General features: G+C 46.0%; 6 non-coding genes across 6 annotated transcripts; all 6 read left to right on the forward strand.

Moving 5' to 3' along the window:
- The first annotated feature begins 1,780 nt into the window (after nucleotides 1-1,780).
- LOC130331027 (U2 spliceosomal RNA) lies at nucleotides 1,781-1,971 on the forward strand. The gene has a single exon (XR_008874001.1). It is a non-coding gene; the product is annotated as a U2 spliceosomal RNA (small nuclear RNA).
- Nucleotides 1,972-4,060: 2,089 nt separating this feature from the next.
- LOC130331031 (U2 spliceosomal RNA) lies at nucleotides 4,061-4,251 on the forward strand. Its single transcript, XR_008874004.1, has one exon. It is a non-coding gene; the product is annotated as a U2 spliceosomal RNA (small nuclear RNA).
- Nucleotides 4,252-6,349: 2,098 nt separating this feature from the next.
- Nucleotides 6,350-6,540, forward strand: LOC130331032 (U2 spliceosomal RNA). Its single transcript, XR_008874005.1, has one exon. It is a non-coding gene; the product is annotated as a U2 spliceosomal RNA (small nuclear RNA).
- A 2,088-nt stretch (nucleotides 6,541-8,628) lies between these two features.
- On the forward strand, nucleotides 8,629-8,819 carry LOC130331033 (U2 spliceosomal RNA). The gene has a single exon (XR_008874006.1). It is a non-coding gene; the product is annotated as a U2 spliceosomal RNA (small nuclear RNA).
- Nucleotides 8,820-10,910: 2,091 nt separating this feature from the next.
- On the forward strand, nucleotides 10,911-11,101 carry LOC130331034 (U2 spliceosomal RNA). Its single transcript, XR_008874007.1, has one exon. It is a non-coding gene; the product is annotated as a U2 spliceosomal RNA (small nuclear RNA).
- Nucleotides 11,102-13,190: 2,089 nt separating this feature from the next.
- On the forward strand, nucleotides 13,191-13,381 carry LOC130331029 (U2 spliceosomal RNA). The gene has a single exon (XR_008874002.1). It is a non-coding gene; the product is annotated as a U2 spliceosomal RNA (small nuclear RNA).
- The last annotated feature ends 2,087 nt before the right edge of the window (nucleotides 13,382-15,468 follow it).

Here is a 15,468-nt window from a genome sequence, read left to right on the forward strand (position 1 = left end):
TTGACAAAATAAGATTAATGCTTATGAAGAAATATAAAATCTCATCCCTTCCCCAATATCGCGCCACACCCCTACCCCTTAATTCCCTGGTTGAACGTGATGGACATATGTCTTTTTTCGACCGTACTAACTATGTAACTATGTAACATAACATGGGGGGGGGGGGTCTCCTGGCTGTTCACACAGGTGTGTCATTGCTGTACATTGACCATGCATTGCTTCTGTGGTATTGCAAAGGCAAAGACAAATGCTTCCAGCCATCCATTGCACTAATGGATTGGTCATCAGCTGGCTGTCTATGTCCCGCATCAATATAGACCAAAGTACAGAGGGTTAGGCTATGCTATTGTGCACCTACCTGATGCATCAGAAGGTGCGAGGCCCTTGCTAAATTCTGTGCACAGACTTTGAGATCTATGCTTTAGACTGTATCTAAACCTGCTCCAACATGGACTGACATTCTGGCCTACTTTCAGCCGATGCGACTTGTCTGTCGCTGAACAGTCGCTTTTTATGTATTCAGCACCTATGTATAATGTTGTAAAAATGCTCTAGAAGCTAAAGTCGCAGAAATGTCACACATATTTGGCCTGCAACTTTCTGTGCGACAAATTCAGACAGGAAAAATCAGTATAAATCCTTAGAAAATTATCCCCCAGTGTCTCCATCTGCTGGCGGTATTGAATAAGCATTGCTGCACTGATGGGGTATGCATTAGACGAAAAAAAAGAAGAAAAAGAAGAATAATACGCCCAGAAAAGAGGCGAAAAGGAGAAAAACGTAAAAAAACGTGAAAAAAAAGTAAGAGGAAGAGAAGGGAAAAAAAGGTGGAAATGGGTTTAAAAGTGATTTCGGCGGAGAAATATATATATATATATATATATATATATATATATATATATATATATGCGCACACACACACATAGATATAAACGTATTCTCCGTTGAGATATTGCAGCCGCTGCTGTGTCCAGGCCCAGGAGCCTTAGCACTGTGCTGTGATGTCACTCAATACCACTGACATCACTAGGTGTAAACAACATCTCTCCTTTGCTGTGTATGTGACTATGGAGCTGTTTGGTGATGTCGTCTATTACGGCCTTCATAGAAGCAACAGGAGATTGTTGCATCCATCTTGAACCCTCAGAACTACAGTGCTATGATGTCACTCACTTCCACAGGCCTTGCAGAGTGTAAACAACAACAACCCAGCTTTGTTGTGTATGTAACCAAAGGGATTTGTGATGTCACCTAGAACCTTCACAGCAGCGACAGCTTTATGAGGAGCATCAGCACTGCTCTGCCTGAGCAGAACCATCACCGCCATAGGTTGTCAAATAACCCGGATTTAACCCACACAGGTAAGTCCAATGGGGTGCAGGCATGTCCTCTATGCTTACAGCTTCCCGTGGGTGTTGGTTTGATACCGTTTGGGGACAGCCAAGGAGGCATCTGCAGGCAACAAAGGTAGGTGTGTGCTTGTGTGTGTGTTTCCTATGCAGATCCTAAGCCCAGTGTCACATGCAAGTAGGAGGAGTAAGAAGGGTTCCTGGCAAATCCGGGTTATGGATTGCATTTAAAAAGGCCCCGTGGGAGTGCAATGGGCCCCTGTCTTGCTGCTTAGCAATAATGGTATGGGTTTAGGTTCTGCTGTGTGTACTGGTGGTTGACTGCCCCCCAGCCCAGAGTGTGCATGGAAAATTGTCTGGCAGCCTCCCTGACAGCAAGCAGTGATAGTGCCCATGAAGGGGACCTTGTTGGGCCCGCCCCTTTCACGGTTATCGCTTCTCGGCCTTTTGGCTAAGATCAAGTGTAGTATCTGTTCTTATCAGTTTAATATCTGATACGTCCCCTATCTGGGGACCATATATTAAATGGATTTTTGAGAACGGGGGCCGATTTCGAAGCTTGCTTCCGTCGCCCTATGCATTGACCCGATATGGCAGTATCTTCGGGTACAGTGCACCACCCCCTTACAGGGTTAAAAAGAAAGATTCCTACTTTCATTGCTACCTGCTTGCTGGCTAGCCAGCTAGCCAGCCCTGTGGGCCTTGCTGCTGCTGCAGCCAATAAACAAAAGGTGGTGCTGCTGCTGCTTCTGCTGCTTCTGCTTCTGCTTGTGTCTGGCCCCTGTTGGAGCGTCCAGGCACAGGACTTCTGCTGCTGCTGACTAAATGGCCTCCTTAATTGGATCATTTGAGTAGCCAGCACACCTGTGCAGGTAGGGCATGACATGATAGGCAGCTGCCTTGATAGCGGGTGGGTGCTGAATGTTCCTAATTGACAAAATAAGATTAATGCTTATGAAGAAATATAAAATCTCATCCCTTCCCCAATATCGCGCCACACCCCTACCCCTTAATTCCCTGGTTGAACGTGATGGACATATGTCTTTTTTCGACCGTACTAACTATGTAACTATGTAACATAACATGGGGGGGGGGGGGGTCTCCTGGCTGTTCACACAGGTGTGTCATTGCTGTACATTGACCATGCATTGCTTCTGTGGTATTGCAAAGGCAAAGACAAATGCTTCCAGCCATCCATTGCACTAATGGATTGGTCATCAGCTGGCTGTCTATGTCCCGCATCAATATAGACCAAAGTACAGAGGGTTAGGCTATGCTATTGTGCACCTACCTGATGCATCAGAAGGTGCGAGGCCCTTGCTAAATTCTGTGCACAGACTTTGAGATCTATGCTTTAGACTGTATCTAAACCTGCTCCAACATGGACTGACATTCTGGCCTACTTTCAGCCGATGCGACTTGTCTGTCGCTGAACAGTCGCTTTTTATGTATTCAGCACCTATGTATAATGTTGTAAAAATGCTCTAGAAGCTAAAGTCGCAGAAATGTCACACATATTTGGCCTGCAACTTTCTGTGCGACAAATTCAGACAGGAAAAATCAGTATAAATCCTTAGAAAATTATCCCCCAGTGTCTCCATCTGCTGGCGGTATTGAATAAGCATTGCTGCACTGATGGGGTATGCATTAGACGAAAAAAAAGAAGAAAAAGAAGAATAATACGCCCAGAAAAGAGGCGAAAAGGAGAAAAACGTAAAAAAACGTGAAAAAAAAGTAAGAGGAAGAGAAGGGAAAAAAAGGTGGAAATGGGTTTAAAAGTGATTTCGGCGGAGAAATATATATATATATATATATATATATATATATATATATATATATGCGCACACACACACATAGATATAAACGTATTCTCCGTTGAGATATTGCAGCCGCTGCTGTGTCCAGGCCCAGGAGCCTTAGCACTGTGCTGTGATGTCACTCAATACCACTGACATCACTAGGTGTAAACAACATCTCTCCTTTGCTGTGTATGTGACTATGGAGCTGTTTGGTGATGTCGTCTATTACGGCCTTCATAGAAGCAACAGGAGATTGTTGCATCCATCTTGAACCCTCAGAACTACAGTGCTATGATGTCACTCACTTCCACAGGCCTTGCAGAGTGTAAACAACAACAACCCAGCTTTGTTGTGTATGTAACCAAAGGGATTTGTGATGTCACCTAGAACCTTCACAGCAGCGACAGCTTTATGAGGAGCATCAGCACTGCTCTGCCTGAGCAGAACCATCACCGCCATAGGTTGTCAAATAACCCGGATTTAACCCACACAGGTAAGTCCAATGGGGTGCAGGCATGTCCTCTATGCTTACAGCTTCCCGTGGGTGTTGGTTTGATACCGTTTGGGGACAGCCAAGGAGGCATCTGCAGGCAACAAAGGTAGGTGTGTGCTTGTGTGTGTGTTTCCTATGCAGATCCTAAGCCCAGTGTCACATGCAAGTAGGAGGAGTAAGAAGGGTTCCTGGCAAATCCGGGTTATGGATTGCATTTAAAAAGGCCCCGTGGGAGTGCAATGGGCCCCTGTCTTGCTGCTTAGCAATAATGGTATGGGTTTAGGTTCTGCTGTGTGTACTGGTGGTTGACTGCCCCCCAGCCCAGAGTGTGCATGGAAAATTGTCTGGCAGCCTCCCTGACAGCAAGCAGTGATAGTGCCCATGAAGGGGACCTTGTTGGGCCCGCCCCTTTCACGGTTATCGCTTCTCGGCCTTTTGGCTAAGATCAAGTGTAGTATCTGTTCTTATCAGTTTAATATCTGATACGTCCCCTATCTGGGGACCATATATTAAATGGATTTTTGAGAACGGGGGCCGATTTCGAAGCTTGCTTCCGTCGCCCTATGCATTGACCCGATATGGCAGTATCTTCGGGTACAGTGCACCACCCCCTTACAGGGTTAAAAAGAAAGATTCCTACTTTCATTGCTACCTGCTTGCTGGCTAGCCAGCTAGCCAGCCCTGTGGGCCTTGCTGCTGCTGCAGCCAATAAACAAAAGGTGGTGCTGCTGCTGCTTCTGCTGCTTCTGCTTCTGCTTGTGTCTGGCCCCTGTTGGAGCGTCCAGGCACAGGACTTCTGCTGCTGCTGACTAAATGGCCTCCTTAATTGGATCATTTGAGTAGCCAGCACACCTGTGCAGGTAGGGCATGACATGATAGGCAGCTGCCTTGATAGCGGGTGGGTGCTGAATGTTCCTAATTGACAAAATAAGATTAATGCTTATGAAGAAATATAAAATCTCATCCCTTCCCCAATATCGCGCCACACCCCTACCCCTTAATTCCCTGGTTGAACGTGATGGACATATGTCTTTTTTCGACCGTACTAACTATGTAACTATGTAACATAACATGGGGGGGGGGGGGGGTCTCCTGGCTGTTCACACACGTGTGTCATTGCTGTACATTGACCATGCATTGCTTCTGTGGTATTGCAAAGGCAAAGACAAATGCTTCCAGCCATCCATTGCACTAATGGATTGGTCATCAGCTGGCTGTCTATGTCCCGCATCAATATAGACCAAAGTACAGAGGGTTAGGCTATGCTATTGTGCACCTACCTGATGCATCAGAAGGTGCGAGGCCCTTGCTAAATTCTGTGCACAGACTTTGAGATCTATGCTTTAGACTGTATCTAAACCTGCTCCAACATGGACTGACATTCTGGCCTACTTTCAGCCGATGCGACTTGTCTGTCGCTGAACAGTCGCTTTTTATGTATTCAGCACCTATGTATAATGTTGTAAAAATGCTCTAGAAGCTAAAGTCGCAGAAATGTCACACATATTTGGCCTGCAACTTTCTGTGCGACAAATTCAGACAGGAAAAATCAGTATAAATCCTTAGAAAATTATCCCCCAGTGTCTCCATCTGCTGGCGGTATTGAATAAGCATTGCTGCACTGATGGGGTATGCATTAGACGAAAAAAAAGAAGAAAAAGAAGAATAATACGCCTAGAAAAGAGGCGAAAAGGAGAAAAACGTAAAAAAACGTGAAAAAAAAGTAAGAGGAAGAGAAGGGAAAAAAAGGTGGAAATGGGTTTAAAAGTGATTTCGGCGGAGAAATATATATATATATATATATATATATATATATATATATATATATATATATATGCGCACACACACACATAGATATAAACGTATTCTCCGTTGAGATATTGCAGCCGCTGCTGTGTCCAGGCCCAGGAGCCTTAGCACTGTGCTGTGATGTCACTCAATACCACTGACATCACTAGGTGTAAACAACATCTCTCCTTTGCTGTGTATGTGACTATGGAGCTGTTTGGTGATGTCGTCTATTACGGCCTTCATAGAAGCAACAGGAGATTGTTGCATCCATCTTGAACCCTCAGAACTACAGTGCTATGATGTCACTCACTTCCACAGGCCTTGCAGAGTGTAAACAACAACAACCCAGCTTTGTTGTGTATGTAACCAAAGGGATTTGTGATGTCACCTAGAACCTTCACAGCAGCGACAGCTTTATGAGGAGCATCAGCACTGCTCTGCCTGAGCAGAACCATCACCGCCATAGGTTGTCAAATAACCCGGATTTAACCCACACAGGTAAGTCCAATGGGGTGCAGGCATGTCCTCTATGCTTACAGCTTCCCGTGGGTGTTGGTTTGATACCGTTTGGGGACAGCCAAGGAGGCATCTGCAGGCAACAAAGGTAGGTGTGTGCTTGTGTGTGTGTTTCCTATGCAGATCCTAAGCCCAGTGTCACATGCAAGTAGGAGGAGTAAGAAGGGTTCCTGGCAAATCCGGGTTATGGATTGCATTTAAAAAGGCCCCGTGGGAGTGCAATGGGCCCCTGTCTTGCTGCTTAGCAATAATGGTATGGGTTTAGGTTCTGCTGTGTGTACTGGTGGTTGACTGCCCCCCAGCCCAGAGTGTGCATGGAAAATTGTCTGGCAGCCTCCCTGACAGCAAGCAGTGATAGTGCCCATGAAGGGGACCTTGTTGGGCCCGCCCCTTTCACGGTTATCGCTTCTCGGCCTTTTGGCTAAGATCAAGTGTAGTATCTGTTCTTATCAGTTTAATATCTGATACGTCCCCTATCTGGGGACCATATATTAAATGGATTTTTGAGAACGGGGGCCGATTTCGAAGCTTGCTTCCGTCGCCCTATGCATTGACCCGATATGGCAGTATCTTCGGGTACAGTGCACCACCCCCTTACAGGGTTAAAAAGAAAGATTCCTACTTTCATTGCTACCTGCTTGCTGGCTAGCCAGCTAGCCAGCCCTGTGGGCCTTGCTGCTGCTGCAGCCAATAAACAAAAGGTGGTGCTGCTGCTGCTTCTGCTGCTTCTGCTTCTGCTTGTGTCTGGCCCCTGTTGGAGCGTCCAGGCACAGGACTTCTGCTGCTGCTGACTAAATGGCCTCCTTAATTGGATCATTTGAGTAGCCAGCACACCTGTGCAGGTAGGGCATGACATGATAGGCAGCTGCCTTGATAGCGGGTGGGTGCTGAATGTTCCTAATTGACAAAATAAGATTAATGCTTATGAAGAAATATAAAATCTCATCCCTTCCCCAATATCGCGCCACACCCCTACCCCTTAATTCCCTGGTTGAACGTGATGGACATATGTCTTTTTTCGACCGTACTAACTATGTAACTATGTAACATAACATGGGGGGGGGGGGGTCTCCTGGCTGTTCACACAGGTGTGTCATTGCTGTACATTGACCATGCATTGCTTCTGTGGTATTGCAAAGGCAAAGACAAATGCTTCCAGCCATCCATTGCACTAATGGATTGGTCATCAGCTGGCTGTCTATGTCCCGCATCAATATAGACCAAAGTACAGAGGGTTAGGCTATGCTATTGTGCACCTACCTGATGCATCAGAAGGTGCGAGGCCCTTGCTAAATTCTGTGCACAGACTTTGAGATCTATGCTTTAGACTGTATCTAAACCTGCTCCAACATGGACTGACATTCTGGCCTACTTTCAGCCGATGCGACTTGTCTGTCGCTGAACAGTCGCTTTTTATGTATTCAGCACCTATGTATAATGTTGTAAAAATGCTCTAGAAGCTAAAGTCGCAGAAATGTCACACATATTTGGCCTGCAACTTTCTGTGCGACAAATTCAGACAGGAAAAATCAGTATAAATCCTTAGAAAATTATCCCCCAGTGTCTCCATCTGCTGGCGGTATTGAATAAGCATTGCTGCACTGATGGGGTATGCATTAGACGAAAAAAAAGAAGAAAAAGAAGAATAATACGCCCAGAAAAGAGGCGAAAAGGAGAAAAACGTAAAAAAACGTGAAAAAAAAGTAAGAGGAAGAGAAGGGAAAAAAAGGTGGAAATGGGTTTAAAAGTGATTTCGGCGGAGAAATATATATATATATATATATATATATATATATATATATATATATGCGCACACACACACATAGATATAAACGTATTCTCCGTTGAGATATTGCAGCCGCTGCTGTGTCCAGGCCCAGGAGCCTTAGCACTGTGCTGTGATGTCACTCAATACCACTGACATCACTAGGTGTAAACAACATCTCTCCTTTGCTGTGTATGTGACTATGGAGCTGTTTGGTGATGTCGTCTATTACGGCCTTCATAGAAGCAACAGGAGATTGTTGCATCCATCTTGAACCCTCAGAACTACAGTGCTATGATGTCACTCACTTCCACAGGCCTTGCAGAGTGTAAACAACAACAACCCAGCTTTGTTGTGTATGTAACCAAAGGGATTTGTGATGTCACCTAGAACCTTCACAGCAGCGACAGCTTTATGAGGAGCATCAGCACTGCTCTGCCTGAGCAGAACCATCACCGCCATAGGTTGTCAAATAACCCGGATTTAACCCACACAGGTAAGTCCAATGGGGTGCAGGCATGTCCTCTATGCTTACAGCTTCCCGTGGGTGTTGGTTTGATACCGTTTGGGGACAGCCAAGGAGGCATCTGCAGGCAACAAAGGTAGGTGTGTGCTTGTGTGTGTGTTTCCTATGCAGATCCTAAGCCCAGTGTCACATGCAAGTAGGAGGAGTAAGAAGGGTTCCTGGCAAATCCGGGTTATGGATTGCATTTAAAAAGGCCCCGTGGGAGTGCAATGGGCCCCTGTCTTGCTGCTTAGCAATAATGGTATGGGTTTAGGTTCTGCTGTGTGTACTGGTGGTTGACTGCCCCCCAGCCCAGAGTGTGCATGGAAAATTGTCTGGCAGCCTCCCTGACAGCAAGCAGTGATAGTGCCCATGAAGGGGACCTTGTTGGGCCCGCCCCTTTCACGGTTATCGCTTCTCGGCCTTTTGGCTAAGATCAAGTGTAGTATCTGTTCTTATCAGTTTAATATCTGATACGTCCCCTATCTGGGGACCATATATTAAATGGATTTTTGAGAACGGGGGCCGATTTCGAAGCTTGCTTCCGTCGCCCTATGCATTGACCCGATATGGCAGTATCTTCGGGTACAGTGCACCACCCCCTTACAGGGTTAAAAAGAAAGATTCCTACTTTCATTGCTACCTGCTTGCTGGCTAGCCAGCTAGCCAGCCCTGTGGGCCTTGCTGCTGCTGCAGCCAATAAACAAAAGGTGGTGCTGCTGCTGCTTCTGCTGCTTCTGCTTCTGCTTGTGTCTGGCCCCTGTTGGAGCGTCCAGGCACAGGACTTCTGCTGCTGCTGACTAAATGGCCTCCTTAATTGGATCATTTGAGTAGCCAGCACACCTGTGCAGGTAGGGCATGACATGATAGGCAGCTGCCTTGATAGCGGGTGGGTGCTGAATGTTCCTAATTGACAAAATAAGATTAATGCTTATGAAGAAATATAAAATCTCATCCCTTCCCCAATATCGCGCCACACCCCTACCCCTTAATTCCCTGGTTGAACGTGATGGACATATGTCTTTTTTCGACCGTACTAACTATGTAACTATGTAACATAACATGGGGGGGGGGGGGGTCTCCTGGCTGTTCACACAGGTGTGTCATTGCTGTACATTGACCATGCATTGCTTCTGTGGTATTGCAAAGGCAAAGACAAATGCTTCCAGCCATCCATTGCACTAATGGATTGGTCATCAGCTGGCTGTCTATGTCCCGCATCAATATAGACCAAAGTACAGAGGGTTAGGCTATGCTATTGTGCACCTACCTGATGCATCAGAAGGTGCGAGGCCCTTGCTAAATTCTGTGCACAGACTTTGAGATCTATGCTTTAGACTGTATCTAAACCTGCTCCAACATGGACTGACATTCTGGCCTACTTTCAGCCGATGCGACTTGTCTGTCGCTGAACAGTCGCTTTTTATGTATTCAGCACCTATGTATAATGTTGTAAAAATGCTCTAGAAGCTAAAGTCGCAGAAATGTCACACATATTTGGCCTGCAACTTTCTGTGCGACAAATTCAGACAGGAAAAATCAGTATAAATCCTTAGAAAATTATCCCCCAGTGTCTCCATCTGCTGGCGGTATTGAATAAGCATTGCTGCACTGATGGGGTATGCATTAGACGAAAAAAAAGAAGAAAAAGAAGAATAATACGCCCAGAAAAGAGGCGAAAAGGAGAAAAACGTAAAAAAACGTGAAAAAAAAGTAAGAGGAAGAGAAGGGAAAAAAAGGTGGAAATGGGTTTAAAAGTGATTTCGGCGGAGAAATATATATATATATATATATATATATATATATATATATATATATATGCGCACACACACACATAGATATAAACGTATTCTCCGTTGAGATATTGCAGCCGCTGCTGTGTCCAGGCCCAGGAGCCTTAGCACTGTGCTGTGATGTCACTCAATACCACTGACATCACTAGGTGTAAACAACATCTCTCCTTTGCTGTGTATGTGACTATGGAGCTGTTTGGTGATGTCGTCTATTACGGCCTTCATAGAAGCAACAGGAGATTGTTGCATCCATCTTGAACCCTCAGAACTACAGTGCTATGATGTCACTCACTTCCACAGGCCTTGCAGAGTGTAAACAACAACAACCCAGCTTTGTTGTGTATGTAACCAAAGGGATTTGTGATGTCACCTAGAACCTTCACAGCAGCGACAGCTTTATGAGGAGCATCAGCACTGCTCTGCCTGAGCAGAACCATCACCGCCATAGGTTGTCAAATAACCCGGATTTAACCCACACAGGTAAGTCCAATGGGGTGCAGGCATGTCCTCTATGCTTACAGCTTCCCGTGGGTGTTGGTTTGATACCGTTTGGGGACAGCCAAGGAGGCATCTGCAGGCAACAAAGGTAGGTGTGTGCTTGTGTGTGTGTTTCCTATGCAGATCCTAAGCCCAGTGTCACATGCAAGTAGGAGGAGTAAGAAGGGTTCCTGGCAAATCCGGGTTATGGATTGCATTTAAAAAGGCCCCGTGGGAGTGCAATGGGCCCCTGTCTTGCTGCTTAGCAATAATGGTATGGGTTTAGGTTCTGCTGTGTGTACTGGTGGTTGACTGCCCCCCAGCCCAGAGTGTGCATGGAAAATTGTCTGGCAGCCTCCCTGACAGCAAGCAGTGATAGTGCCCATGAAGGGGACCTTGTTGGGCCCGCCCCTTTCACGGTTATCGCTTCTCGGCCTTTTGGCTAAGATCAAGTGTAGTATCTGTTCTTATCAGTTTAATATCTGATACGTCCCCTATCTGGGGACCATATATTAAATGGATTTTTGAGAACGGGGGCCGATTTCGAAGCTTGCTTCCGTCGCCCTATGCATTGACCCGATATGGCAGTATCTTCGGGTACAGTGCACCACCCCCTTACAGGGTTAAAAAGAAAGATTCCTACTTTCATTGCTACCTGCTTGCTGGCTAGCCAGCTAGCCAGCCCTGTGGGCCTTGCTGCTGCTGCAGCCAATAAACAAAAGGTGGTGCTGCTGCTGCTTCTGCTGCTTCTGCTTCTGCTTGTGTCTGGCCCCTGTTGGAGCGTCCAGGCACAGGACTTCTGCTGCTGCTGACTAAATGGCCTCCTTAATTGGATCATTTGAGTAGCCAGCACACCTGTGCAGGTAGGGCATGACATGATAGGCAGCTGCCTTGATAGCGGGTGGGTGCTGAATGTTCCTAATTGACAAAATAAGATTAATGCTTATGAAGAAATATAAAATCTCATCCCTTCCCCAATATCGCGCCACACCCCTACCCCTTAATTCCCTGGTTGAACGTGATGGACATATGTCTTTTTTCGACCGTACTAACTATGTAACTATGTAACATAACATGGGGGGGGGGGGGGTCTCCTGGCTGTTCACACACGTGTGTCATTGCTGTACATTGACCATGCATTGCTTCTGTGGTATTGCAAAGGCAAAGACAAATGCTTCCAGCCATCCATTGCACTAATGGATTGGTCATCAGCTGGCTGTCTATGTCCCGCATCAATATAGACCAAAGTACAGAGGGTTAGGCTATGCTATTGTGCACCTACCTGATGCATCAGAAGGTGCGAGGCCCTTGCTAAATTCTGTGCACAGACTTTGAGATCTATGCTTTAGACTGTATCTAAACCTGCTCCAACATGGACTGACATTCTGGCCTACTTTCAGCCGATGCGACTTGTCTGTCGCTGAACAGTCGCTTTTTATGTATTCAGCACCTATGTATAATGTTGTAAAAATGCTCTAGAAGCTAAAGTCGCAGAAATGTCACACATATTTGGCCTGCAACTTTCTGTGCGACAAATTCAGACAGGAAAAATCAGTATAAATCCTTAGAAAATTATCCCCCAGTGTCTCCATCTGCTGGCGGTATTGAATAAGCATTGCTGCACTGATGGGGTATGCATTAGACGAAAAAAAAGAAGAAAAAGAAGAATAATACGCCCAGAAAAGAGGCGAAAAGGAGAAAAACGTAAAAAAACGTGAAAAAAAAGTAAGAGGAAGAGAAGGGAAAAAAAGGTGGAAATGGGTTTAAAAGTGATTTCGGCGGAGAAATATATATATATATATATATATATATATATATATATATATATATGCGCACACACACACATAGATATAAACGTATTCTCCGTTGAGATATTGCAGCCGCTGCTGTGTCCAGGCCCAGGAGCCTTAGCACTGTGCTGTGATGTCACTCAATACCACTGACATCACTAGGTGTAAACAACATCTCTCCTTTGCTGTGTATGTGACTATGGAGCTGTTTGGTGATGTCGTCTATTACGGCCTTCATAGAAGCAACAGGAGATTGTTGCATCCATCTTGAACCCTCAGAACTACAGTGCTATGATGTCACTCACTTCCACAGGCCTTGCAGAGTGTAAACAACAACAACCCAGCTTTGTTGTGTATGTAACCAAAGGGATTTGTGATGTCACCTAGAACCTTCACAGCAGCGACAGCTTTATGAGGAGCATCAGCACTGCTCTGCCTGAGCAGAACCATCACCGCCATAGGTTGTCAAATAACCCGGATTTAACCCACACAGGTAAGTCCAATGGGGTGCAGGCATGTCCTCTATGCTTACAGCTTCCCGTGGGTGTTGGTTTGATACCGTTTGGGGACAGCCAAGGAGGCATCTGCAGGCAACAAAGGTAGGTGTGTGCTTGTGTGTGTGTTTCCTATGCAGATCCTAAGCCCAGTGTCACATGCAAGTAGGAGGAGTAAGAAGGGTTCCTGGCAAATCCGGGTTATGGATTGCATTTAAAAAGGCCCCGTGGGAGTGCAATGGGCCCCTGTCTTGCTGCTTAGCAATAATGGTATGGGTTTAGGTTCTGCTGTGTGTACTGGTGGTTGACTGCCCCCCAGCCCAGAGTGTGCATGGAAAATTGTCTGGCAGCCTCCCTGACAGCAAGCAGTGATAGTGCCCATGAAGGGGACCTTGTTGGGCCCGCCCCTTTCACGGTTATCGCTTCTCGGCCTTTTGGCTAAGATCAAGTGTAGTATCTGTTCTTATCAGTTTAATATCTGATACGTCCCCTATCTGGGGACCATATATTAAATGGATTTTTGAGAACGGGGGCCGATTTCGAAGCTTGCTTCCGTCGCCCTATGCATTGACCCGATATGGCAGTATCTTCGGGTACAGTGCACCACCCCCTTACAGGGTTAAAAAGAAAGATTCCTACTTTCATTGCTACCTGCTTGCTGGCTAGCCAGCTAGCCAGCCCTGTGGGCCTTGCTGCTGCTGCAGCCAATAAACAAAAGGTGGTGCTGCTGCTGCTTCTGCTGCTTCTGCTTCTGCTTGTGTCTGGCCCCTGTTGGAGCGTCCAGGCACAGGACTTCTGCTGCTGCTGACTAAATGGCCTCCTTAATTGGATCATTTGAGTAGCCAGCACACCTGTGCAGGTAGGGCATGACATGATAGGCAGCTGCCTTGATAGCGGGTGGGTGCTGAATGTTCCTAATTGACAAAATAAGATTAATGCTTATGAAGAAATATAAAATCTCATCCCTTCCCCAATATCGCGCCACACCCCTACCCCTTAATTCCCTGGTTGAACGTGATGGACATATGTCTTTTTTCGACCGTACTAACTATGTAACTATGTAACATAACATGGGGGGGGGGGGTCTCCTGGCTGTTCACACAGGTGTGTCATTGCTGTACATTGACCATGCATTGCTTCTGTGGTATTGCAAAGGCAAAGACAAATGCTTCCAGCCATCCATTGCACTAATGGATTGGTCATCAGCTGGCTGTCTATGTCCCGCATCAATATAGACCAAAGTACAGAGGGTTAGGCTATGCTATTGTGCACCTACCTGATGCATCAGAAGGTGCGAGGCCCTTGCTAAATTCTGTGCACAGACTTTGAGATCTATGCTTTAGACTGTATCTAAACCTGCTCCAACATGGACTGACATTCTGGCCTACTTTCAGCCGATGCGACTTGTCTGTCGCTGAACAGTCGCTTTTTATGTATTCAGCACCTATGTATAATGTTGTAAAAATGCTCTAGAAGCTAAAGTCGCAGAAATGTCACACATATTTGGCCTGCAACTTTCTGTGCGACAAATTCAGACAGGAAAAATCAGTATAAATCCTTAGAAAATTATCCCCCAGTGTCTCCATCTGCTGGCGGTATTGAATAAGCATTGCTGCACTGATGGGGTATGCATTAGACGAAAAAAAAGAAGAAAAAGAAGAATAATACGCCCAGAAAAGAGGCGAAAAGGAGAAAAACGTAAAAAAACGTGAAAAAAAAGTAAGAGGAAGAGAAGGGAAAAAAAGGTGGAAATGGGTTTAAAAGTGATTTCGGCGGAGAAATATATATATATATATATATATATATATATATATATATATATATGCGCACACACACACATAGATATAAACGTATTCTCCGTTGAGATATTGCAGCCGCTGCTGTGTCCAGGCCCAGGAGCCTTAGCACTGTGCTGTGATGTCACTCAATACCACTGACATCACTAGGTGTAAACAACATCTCTCCTTTGCTGTGTATGTGACTATGGAGCTGTTTGGTGATGTCGTCTATTACGGCCTTCATAGAAGCAACAGGAGATTGTTGCATCCATCTTGAACCCTCAGAACTACAGTGCTATGATGTCACTCACTTCCACAGGCCTTGCAGAGTGTAAACAACAACAACCCAGCTTTGTTGTGTATGTAACCAAAGGGATTTGTGATGTCACCTAGAACCTTCACAGCAGCGACAGCTTTATGAGGAGCATCAGCACTGCTCTGCCTGAGCAGAACCATCACCGCCATAGGTTGTCAAATAACCCGGATTTAACCCACACAGGTAAGTCCAATGGGGTGCAGGCATGTCCTCTATGCTTACAGCTTCCCGTGGGTGTTGGTTTGATACCGTTTGGGGACAGCCAAGGAGGCATCTGCAGGCAACAAAGGTAGGTGTGTGCTTGTGTGTGTGTTTCCTATGCAGATCCTAAGCCCAGTGTCACATGCAAGTAGGAGGAGTAAGAAGGGTTCCTGGCAAATCCGGGTTATGGATTGCATTTAAAAAGGCCCCGTGGGAGTGCAATGGGCCCCTGTCTTGCTGCTTAGCAATAATGGTATGGGTTTAGGTTCTGCTGTGTGTACTGGTGGTTGACTGCCCCCCAGCCCAGAGTGTGCATGGAAAATTGTCTGGCAGCCTCCCTGACAGCAAGCAGTGATAGTGCCCATGAAGGGGACCTTGTTGGGCCCGCCCCTTTCACGGTT

The sequence above is a fragment of the Hyla sarda genome, unplaced genomic scaffold, assembly GCF_029499605.1.
Source record: "Hyla sarda isolate aHylSar1 unplaced genomic scaffold, aHylSar1.hap1 scaffold_3458, whole genome shotgun sequence".
Lineage (NCBI taxonomy): Eukaryota > Metazoa > Chordata > Amphibia > Anura > Hylidae > Hyla > Hyla sarda.